The sequence below is a fragment of the Dermacentor albipictus genome, unplaced genomic scaffold, assembly GCF_038994185.2.
Source record: "Dermacentor albipictus isolate Rhodes 1998 colony unplaced genomic scaffold, USDA_Dalb.pri_finalv2 scaffold_14, whole genome shotgun sequence".
Taxonomy (NCBI): domain Eukaryota; kingdom Metazoa; phylum Arthropoda; class Arachnida; order Ixodida; family Ixodidae; genus Dermacentor; species Dermacentor albipictus.
In genome coordinates, this window is record NW_027225568.1 from 2,122,472 (window position 1) to 2,132,858 (window position 10,387).

General features: G+C 49.8%; 1 long non-coding RNA gene across 1 annotated transcript; it reads right to left on the bottom strand.

The window, feature by feature from the left end:
* Positions 1 to 4,478: 4,478 nt before the first annotated feature.
* On the bottom strand, positions 4,479 to 9,672 carry LOC135914738 (uncharacterized). The gene is made up of 2 exons (XR_010568403.1): positions 9,240 to 9,672; positions 4,479 to 5,247 (listed from the first exon to the last, which is right to left on the bottom strand). It is a non-coding gene; the product is annotated as an uncharacterized lncRNA (long non-coding RNA).
* Positions 9,673 to 10,387: the final 715 nt, after the last annotated feature.

Consider the following 10,387-nt stretch of genomic DNA (forward strand, 5'->3'; position numbering starts at 1 on the left):
AGTTAATCGCATGGGTGCGGAATCTGTGAGAAAACTGTCCTTCACATTACAAGAGATGCCGAGAACTACCGCCATCTAAAAGGAGTGAAAAGGCAGCATAATGCTGACCGATTAATAGCTGCCAAGTCTCAACATTGATCTGGCGGCGCTTTAGGAATGTGTGAGGAGTGGTGGCGTGGGTGGTGAGGGGGGGGGGGTATGCCACTTAGTTTCGGGGGGGGGGGGGGGCAGGGCCCCCCGCCCCCTTCCCCCCTTCCTGTGTTCGTGCCTGGGCTGAGGAGTTCTTTAGAGATTTATACAGTACCAGTGGCACCCACGACGATAGTGGAAGAGAGAATAGCCTAGAGGAATTCAAAATCCCACAGGTAACGCCAGAAGAATTAAAGAAAGCCTTAGGAGCTATGCAAAAGGGGAAGGCAGCTGGGGAGGATCAGGTAACAGCAGATTTGTTGAAGGGTGGTGGTCAGATTGTTCTAGAGAAAATGGCCACCTTGTATACGCAATGCCTCATGACCTCGAGCGTACCGGAATCTTTGAAGAACGCTAACATAATCCTAAGCCATAAGAAAGGGGACGCCAAAGACTTGAAAAATTATAGACCGATGAGAGCTTACTGTCCGTTGCCTACAAAGTATTTACTAAGGTAATCGCAAATAGAATCAGGAACACCTTAGACTTCTGTCAACCAAAGGACCAGGCAGGATTCCGTAAAGACTACTCAACAATAGACCATATTCACACTATCAATCAAGTGATCGACATCTGTAAGTTCAGCCTTTGCTGACCATCGGCCATTTGAGGTGAGGCATGCGATGCGGTGGGTCAGTTCACTTATACGATCACTAATGACATATGATCCAACATAGTAGGCCAGTACTTCCCATAACCCACGTTTTCTTGTTGGTTTGCACAGCCACACTAAGTGACGTGTCATGTAAGAGGCCGTAGACATCACGGAGCAGTACCTGCTACCCACTGGACTCAGGTGCTCCCCCACCAAATCCGAGCTTGTTTTACAAAGAAGAAAGAGGGGAAGACACATGGGCTGGAAACCGGTCTCGGAAAGTGACATTCACCTGTTCAGTCGGAGCGGTGACCCGATACCCAGGGTCGACGCCATCAGAGCTCTGGAGTTTTCATCGAATCGGGGGGCGGCAACGGCACTGCGTTGCGCAACATAATTGCGAAGACCGACAACGCTTTTCGCCTCGTGCGAAGGGTCCCGAACAGACATAGTGGCCTCAAGGAGGGCAACCTACTTCGGCTCATCAACGCCTTTGTGCTGTGCCACTTCACCTACGCGGTGGCCATGCACGACTGGCTCAGAGCCGAGCGGGACGAGTTCAATGCCCTCATTAGAAAATTCATCAAGAGAACCCTCTGGCTGCGCGTCAGAAAGCATGCCAAGGACCTTGTCCGGCTCGGCCTATACACAGCACCATGGAGGAGATAGCCGAGGCTCAGGAACGGGCCCAGCTAACTCGGCTGTCAACCATGCCAGCCGGCAGGCGTATCCTCGAGAACATCGTGCTCGCCCCCAACAAGAGCTTGGCTGACAACATCCAAATACCCAGAAAAACAGGAGAGAAGCTCGTCCTCGCCTCATTGCCACGCAACGTTGATCCCGTGCACAACGCAGGTCGTCGCAAGGCAAGGGAGTCAATTATACTAAAGCAAATATACAAGGACAAGATCGAAACAAGCTTTGTGGACGCCGCCGCGTACCGAGATGGCAAGGCTTTTGCGGTTTCCGTCGTGGACACGCTGGGCAAAGTCATCAGCTGTGCCTCGGTCCGGACGACGGACCCCGAAGACGCCGAGCAAGTGGCCATTGCACTAGACATGGAAGACGGTCGTAGAGATAGGCTGTATAGCGGTCTGAAAGTGACCATCAGGGCATTCCAGAAAAGCCGGGTAGCCCTGCAGGTAGTTCAAATTATGAGAGGAGCCAAAAACGGCGACAGCTGCATACACTCCATCCTTCGGTTCCCGGCCCACGTCGGTGCTATTGAGGGGGTTCCTCTGAAACTCAATGAGGCGGAGTACAGCGATGGGAAGACCTTTGCCATCGTTGTGGTCGACTCCAGCGGCAAGATTTCTAATTGCGCCTCCATTCGCACTTCAGACCCCGGAGTCGCCGAGCCAGCCGCCATCGCCCTCGCCCTGCTAGACGGTCGTGGGTCCGAGATATATAGCGATTCCAAAACGGCAGTTAGGGCTTTTCAGAAGGGTTGCATCGCCAAGCAAGCTGCTCGTCTTCTTAGCAACTCGAATCGATATGCTCTCACGCATCATTCAATCCACTGGTTTCCAGCTCATGTAGGGTCGGTCGAGGGTGCTCCCCTGAACCTGAATGAGTCTGCTCACGAGGCTGCGCGTGACCTCACCGACCGCGCTTCCTCTGCAAGAAGCACCGACTCCCCTCCTCCCTACGGCCACAGGGATGCTCCTGCTACTCACAACGAGATTATTAAATTCTTCTACATGTCTAGAAGGGTCTTTCCACCCCCTCACCCCAGGTTGAATAGGGCGCAAGCCGTTTCTCTTAGGCTTCTGCAGACTAATACGTATCCGTGTCTGTCCGTTCTCCACGAGGCTTACCCGGACGTGTATCGCGACGACGCCTGCCCCACCTGCGGGCAGACCTCTACTCTAGCGCACATGCTGTGGGAGTGCGGGTCGACATACCCCAAGTTCATCAAGGAGGAGTGGGACTCGCTTCTGCGTAGCCCCGCTCTGGAAAAGCAAATCCTGGCTGTCCGGCGTGCCCGCGACCGGGCCGGTGGGCTAGACCTGCCGGTCCCGACGTGAGACTAGCCGGGTGCGCGACGAGTTCGCGTCCTCGCCGGACCTACAATAAATGTTTCTTCACTCACTCGCTGCCCACATGGTTGCGCGTGCTTTACCGACCGCGCTGCCCTCGGATCGGGCGACTTTCTCTCCGGACACAGAGACGCTCCTATCACGCACAATGAAATTATTAAATTCTTTTACTTAGAGAGAAGAGTTTTCCGGCCACCTTATTCCAAGCTAAGCAGGCCGGAGGCTTTCCCACTCAGACTCCTGCAAACTAAATCCTACCCAAATCCGGCGTCCCTTAACACCATATATCCTGACATTTACCCGAATTGTTTTTGCGTGCCCTGTGGTGAGGTTGCTACTTTGTCTCACATGCTCTGGGAGTGCGGGTCGTTGTGCCTGAAGATCACCAAGGAAAAGTGGGACGCGAACGTGCGAAGTGCCATCTTTGAAGACCAAATGCTGGCCATCCAGCGCGCCCACGATCAGGCCTGCCGGCTAGACCAGTCCGTCCCGTCGTGCGAATAGCCGAGTGCGCGTTTTAGCGCGTTTTTCTGGACCCAGTAAACGTTTTTTCATTCACTCAGGAAGTCCTTGTGGGATAAAGGTTATAAAGAGGAATAAGGTGCCCCAGAAAGACCGGCCAGCCTTTCTGAGGCACCTTATCCTTGTTTATATCCTTTATACCGCAGTGTGTTATTCCATCTGTTAGCCCCTTTCTTGACTCACTCAGTCACGTGTGCCATACATCAGGTGTCGGCGTCCGCGGTTGTAGCTGGCCTTCGAGCTGTTTCGAAAAAAAAAAAACGCTCTGCAAAGCAAGTAGTTGGGCCTCTCCAGAAAGACAGACATCTCGGATATACAAAGATTACCGTAGCTTGGCAACGGTAAGGTAGTGCCTAGTGTATAACAAGGCGGACGACCATAGTGAACGAAAGATTAAGGGCACTGTGGCCCCTAGTTTCGTGCTGTGAGGTGTGAAATGCCTACGTACGGTAGAGTTAGGTTGGGCGTAGGTAATTTGTTTGCTCCACATAATAATAATAATAATATTTGGGGTTTTACGTGCCAAAACCACTTTCTGATTATGAGGCACGCCGTAGTGGAGGACTCCCGGAAATTTTGACCACCTGGGGTTCTTTAACGTGCACCTAAATCTAAGCACATGGGTGTTTTCGCATTTCGCCCCCATCGAAATGCGGCCGCCGTGGCGGGGATCCGATCCCGCGGCCTCGTGCTCAGCAGCCCAACACCATAGCCACTGAGCAACCACGGCGGGTTGCTCCACATCCGTATACATGTTATACATACGTAAAAGCTAGTAAGTCGCATGTTATATCTGCCACAAAGATTAAGAGTACTTTGATGCGCAAGTGCGGCGATTGGAACGTGTTTGTGTATATCTTGGCTTCATGTACGTAGCGCGCATTGAACAAGGACGCAAAGAGAGTAGGAAGTGCGAACAGAGTTCACAGCTGAATGCGCGTGCCATATTTTCTTCCTTTGTTTACTGTGCGCTATGTATATGATGGCACAGCCGGACTGCATTGAGCGCACTTGCGTAGTCCAGTCCTGTCGTCATGATGGCAAGACGTTTCAGCTCATGCTTGTTACCATACGCATAATTCCAAGAAAGTAACAACGCTGGGTAAAAAGAAATATTCCAGCCAATCAACGAATATAGCATATACGAACATATATTTTTACAAATGTAAGAACAAATAAGATCTCGCGCTAAAAAATATGAAGCTGCAATCGAGTTGCCACAGGATTGTACGGAAAAAAACAACGGCGAAAGGTCCAGGTCACCGGCGTGCTTCGTAATTCGCCGGCTCCTCGAGAGGCGCGCCATCGGCAAAATTTCGCAAGCGCATCCCGTCTTCCGTGCCAGCCTTCGGAGACCCGATTTTATGGGAGCCTATAATCTCCACAAGATCTGCCAAGACGTCCTTGTACTGCTTGAAAAGTACGAAACTTTGTGTGACAATTACTCAGCCAAAGTCAGAATAGTGGAGGAGTGATCGGCTTCACCGAATTTCGCAGTCCCTGTGGATGCAAGCAGCGGTGGGACTGCCCGCGGGACGGGACAAATCGTGGAAGGTGACGACTGCGGGCTTGTCGACCCCGTGCGCGAAACCAGCCAGGCAAAAGCTGTGGGTGCACTCAAAGCGAGACACGTCGCCCAGGCGCCAAGCCCCACCGCTGAAGACGTGACTAAGGCTGCGCAGTGTTCCCGCGATGGTCAGGAGGTGGGCGGAGGCTTCGACAACCCGGGGCCGGCGGAGGCGTCGCCCTGGTTCACAACACGCGGCGGCAGCTCCGAGCTCATTCCGTCCGTTGTCAACGATCGTCTTCGAGAAGTCAACTGGAGCGAGAAGCGATGCCGTGGCTGCCCCAGCGGATCCACGACCAGAATGACAAAGGCCGCTTCTTCTGCGCAGCTCTCCGCTGAAATATATAGAGTTTGCAATAAATTGTAATATTGGCATGAACATTGCCAAAATTAGCTTATACCTTATTTATTCCGCCCTATTATATTTTGATCAAATCATGAAGTGCAATACTAAATGACAAAAATAAAAGCAACGCGAAAACAACCTTTTGTTAACCTTTTGTTAAATGTAATTCGAAGTACTTAAAGGGACACTAAAGTCAGAAATGATTTCTTCTGCATCCCTAAATTACCGTTCTACAACACCAAAAACACCACTCTTGCAACGATAAGACGTATGGTAAGCCAGAAAAAGCACAAGAACGAAATACGGGTGGCGACGCCTACGTAAGTTCCCGCACGTGGGGGCTGTTACGTCTTGAATTTTGATGGCATCTTCTAGGGCCTACTAATTATACATAGCGGTACATATTGACTACATCGTGTTCTAAAGGAACCAAATATTGTCACGTGGTGGTGACGTTGAAGAACACAGTAGCAATACTGTAAAAGACAAAACGAACTTTTATTGGGTGAGCCTGTGCCCACAAAAACAGGCTACACTTATAGCACAACGACAGCGGCGAACACGGTCGGCGATCGCCGAAAATCTGATCAGCGGGTCCAGCATAGAGAAAGAAATTCAACAAGAGAGAACAACAAGATTCTCTTCAAAAATTGGCAACAGGAAACACGTCACGCCTAGTTTCAACTCCATCCGTTAGTTGACGCGAGCATCAGAAAAAAAGAACGTGAGATAAACTTCCAGACAACGTTTTATTTTTTTTTATTCTTTCCCATTAAAAGTGAGAAAGTTTTGCGTGTAAATGAACTTATACTTTGCAACTTTTTGTTGCGTTGCCTAGCAACAAGCTAGCGGCACGCCAGACGCGCGTGCATACGTCATGCGCCAGACAAGCCGCAGGAGTGAGCGAGGCCGGCTGCGCATGTGAAGCTCGCGAGCTCGGCGACCCGTCTCTTTTGGATGTAGCCCGTTTTCTGGGCTCCCGGCGTTCTCTTGTGTTCCGTCTGCATTTCGACACGGCACCGCTGCACTACTGGACTACAGCAAGGTGAGCAATTTTGTTTCACAGTCTGCGACGCACTTCAAGCACATTTAGGATTACTGCACAAAACTGAACCTATGTAGTGACGCAATTATCGAAAAACAGCTCCGCAGTCCAAGCCTAGTTAATGAGTTAATTACTCGTACTGGGAGATGTTTGCGACGCTTTCTATGAGACCAAGCATAATTATAACTTATTTCGGTAATTTTTGGGCACGCTTGCCGCACCTGGCTTTCTGACGAAAAGCACCTTGGCCGTGTGACGCAGTTTCGCGTGTACTGAATCTTACCGGGACAAGTTCTGGCGCTTTCTGTGACTCCAGACATTATTGTAACTAATTTCACTACTTTTTGGCGTACTTTTAAAGCACAGTGGCCGCGCTCGGCATAGTGGCGCAGTTAGAGAAAAGCAGCTCGGCTGTGTGCCGCAGCTTCGCGTGTACAATCGCCCAATTTTTTAACCTGAACGCGCGAGCATCGACCGGCCAGTCGATAAGCGCCATATAACGGAGTACAGCGGCGAAGTGTGCGAGAATACGCGCGTGCGCGCAATGCACAGTCCAATGCAGCTTCCCTCTGCCAGGCGTATTCTCGCACACTTCGCCGCTGTACTCCGTTATACGGCGCTTATCGACTGGCCGGTCGATGCTCGCGCGTTCAGGTTAAAAAATTGGGCGATTGTACTTAATCTTACTTGTAGAAGTTCGTGACGCATTCTCAGACCCGAAATAGTATTGTAATTTATTTGGTAACTTTCTGGGATATCTTGAGGCTTGCTCGCCGCGCCTGGGGTTGTGAAGCTGTTAGCAAAAAGCAAGCCGGCCATATTGAGTTAGTTTTGCGTGTACAGAACTTTAGTGGGACACGTTTGTGACGCGTTTTATAGCTCTGCAACAACATATACCTTATTTCGGTAGTCACGCTTGTCGAAAACGCGACGAGCGGTTGCCGAGAGTGATAACACGGGAGTGTTGCTTGCGCCGGCAGGACGCGTAAAAGATAACACGGAGGAACTCAAGAACAGGACATTTATGTATTCTGAGCGACTGAAAACAGGCTTTGCATCCACGAATCTGTCTTGAGTGCGGCTATAAGGCATTCTGCGAGTGAGTAACATGGTCTGGCGGAACCTGTGTTGTAGCCACCTCTGTGTACTTGGCGTACCATCGCGTCGACTGAGGCCGAGTTGTGTTGGAAACGCGCAGTCATCCGTGTATTTGTGCTCCTAACGGGCAGGAAATAACGCCCGGGAAGGAAGGGATGCTTGAAAATCGGATGTTTCCTTCAGATTTTATGGCATTGTTTGAATTTATCCGTAATGCCGCTCATTCACCACTTGCGCACGTTTCGCCTCTACACGCAATACTCCTGTTAGGTCAATATAGCAAAATGATACATGGTTGTAATTTACTTTCTTTCAGCTGGTGGCATCCGGTGGAGCTTCGCACGGCAACGACTACTGCTTACCTGGTGCCCCAACGTTGGATGAATGTAGAAGCCCGGAACGAGTATTTATAGAGAGCAAAATAAACATTTCATCATTTCAGAAGACGTCTTGCGTTTTCTTTCTGAAATTGCACCTGACAGATTCGGCGGAGTATTGTAAAGGTCGTTCGCAATAATTTTTACTAAATAATGAAACGATTCCACGCCAAGGCCACGCGGGGCTCAGCAGAAGCAAAAAAAAAAAAAATATGAAGCGCCGAACAGCGAAGCCGGCGCGGCGTGTACCAACTGGTGTTCAAAACGCGCGCGCCCAAAACCGAAACCGGAAGGAGTTAATACCATCCGCTTGTTGTGTTACAGTCCATTCGGCCGCTGGGCTCTATGGGAGTGTCCGCTCTTGTTGAAATTTCTTTCTCTATGGGTCCAGCGCGTCGGCTTTTATACAGCAGTCATCGAATGTTCCAGGCTAATCATTGGGACCTGCGTGCCCTCCACAAAGTTCTACACCATTCGCGACAAGCGATGAAATCAGATAACGCATGGTTCGGCGACAACAGACAGCGGATAGAAGGATCGATAACCTTCCAGAAACTTCGGATACATGCAGGCGCGCCCCGCGCTGTGCGATAACATTTGTTAGGCGGTGAAACGTGGTCGCCCGATAAATATAAGTACACGTGTCAATATTAAACATGGCAAGTTTCGGTAACCCTTATTCAGCCAACGAGGCGAAAATGCGAAAACGTACTTTGGAATCCCTGACGTCACCCTAACGTACCGGCGCTGGGGTTCGGGCGCAAAATTCAAATACTGCTACTTGGACCTTCATTTTATCATCTAATAATCAAACTATTTTTTGAAATGACTGCCTGCAGGGTTCTGAAACAATGCTTCATTAGTTTAACCTAATTAAAATTTTTTTTGCCTTAGTGTCCCTTTATTGTATAACATTCATTTGGCTCCGAGCCTTTACTCACAAAGTTATCATTCTGCTTGAATTGCTCTCAAGAGCAGATGCAAGCCAATTAGGATTTTGGACGCTTCATTACCAAAGCCGACCTGCCAATGGCAAACCGCCACCTGAAGAGAAGAAACGTTTGCTCACTTGCTTGCTGCTTAAGAGCATTGAAGCAGCGCAATAAGGCAGCCATGAAAACAACCACCCCACTGGATACAAGTGCAGTGACGTGTCTACTTTTTAAATTTTTTTTCCTGTTTTGTTTTTCGGTGCCTGAGATGTAAGCATCAATTTGCCCACGAATAAGCTTCAGGAGCCTGTGCACCCAGTTTACAAACGACATGCAGGTTTCTATTGCGATTACCGCAATGCGAAAAAAACGCACTCAAAACAGCCTTAGTATATCTCCAGCTACGATTCGCGCCAACTTCGGTGCATGAAGCCACCGAGATGAACGCGACCTATCTCGTGAAGGCTGCCTTTCCAACTTTCTGTCTTGGAGACGCTCTTTCGGTTACAGAACATGTCGGAATATTCACCTGTCCGCTGTCCCGTTGACAAAGGCGCGCGGGCAATCGTTGCTGGACCGAAAGAACCCCGGCCCCTGGGAGCCGCCAGAAGGAAAGATGCCGAGATCCCTGCCGTGTTTCGTGCACCCGCGAGTACTTTGAGATTCGTTCCCACACGGTTGCTGGTCTCTGAGCGCGGCCACTCCGGTCGTCTTGCGGAGCTGCGTGCTGAGATCCGTGGCCAGTCGTGTTATAACTCTGGTGCAGTGCGGCGGCATCAGATTGAGGCCGGTGCATTACGACTGACACGAGTCGTCGCAACAGTACAACTTGGCGCTGGCAGTAGTAGCTCGGCGTTAAAGAAGTTCTTCCCACTGGGCGCTTTCCGAAACCTCGCCGGATTGTTGCGATACAGCACTGCGGGGCGATCAAGAAGCCTAGTTGCTGCACACAATGGCGGCGGGCGCGCAATGCACGAGACAGCTGCCTGCTGCGTTCTTCGTTTTCTTCTACGCACACCCGTAGATCCGATCCGAGGAAAGTTCGAAAGGATTCAGTAGGCAGTGATTCAATCGAAAAGAAAAAAAAGTATATATAATAAAAAATGAGGCAATGAAGGAGGAATGAAATGTATAATACGGTCAATAATGAAATCGGTTTCATTAAAGAATGGATTTTTCTACGGTAATTCATCACAATTATTGCTTTATAAATTTATTACCTGAAGCCGTATCTAAAGTGAGTTCTACTCTTGGCCAATCCCCGTGAGTGGGTATGCGCCAAACACACCAAAGTCATCATCATCATCATGATCAAATCCGAGGAAATGTCTTGGGCGCGAGTACTTCTCCAGAGGATGCATGCCAGATGAGACGTAACATTCACTGGTGTCAGTCTGGATAAAGACTGGGTTTTATTGCAGTTAAATTGCTGACACTACGTTAGAATAAGTACTTGAAAATTCAAGCAAACAACTTTTCCAGCAACTACTTGTGACTCAAAAAAAGAGGAATAACCCCATAGAAACGCAACCTGGTGCGTTGAGTTAGTGCTGCGGGTATTGTGATTATCCCTGGAACTTTTTCTGACTCGTGAAAGGGGAACAGACAAGGGGAGCAGACAATGCGAAAGGGGAACGGAAATCAGATCTCAATGACAACTTTTGCGCAATTCCCTTG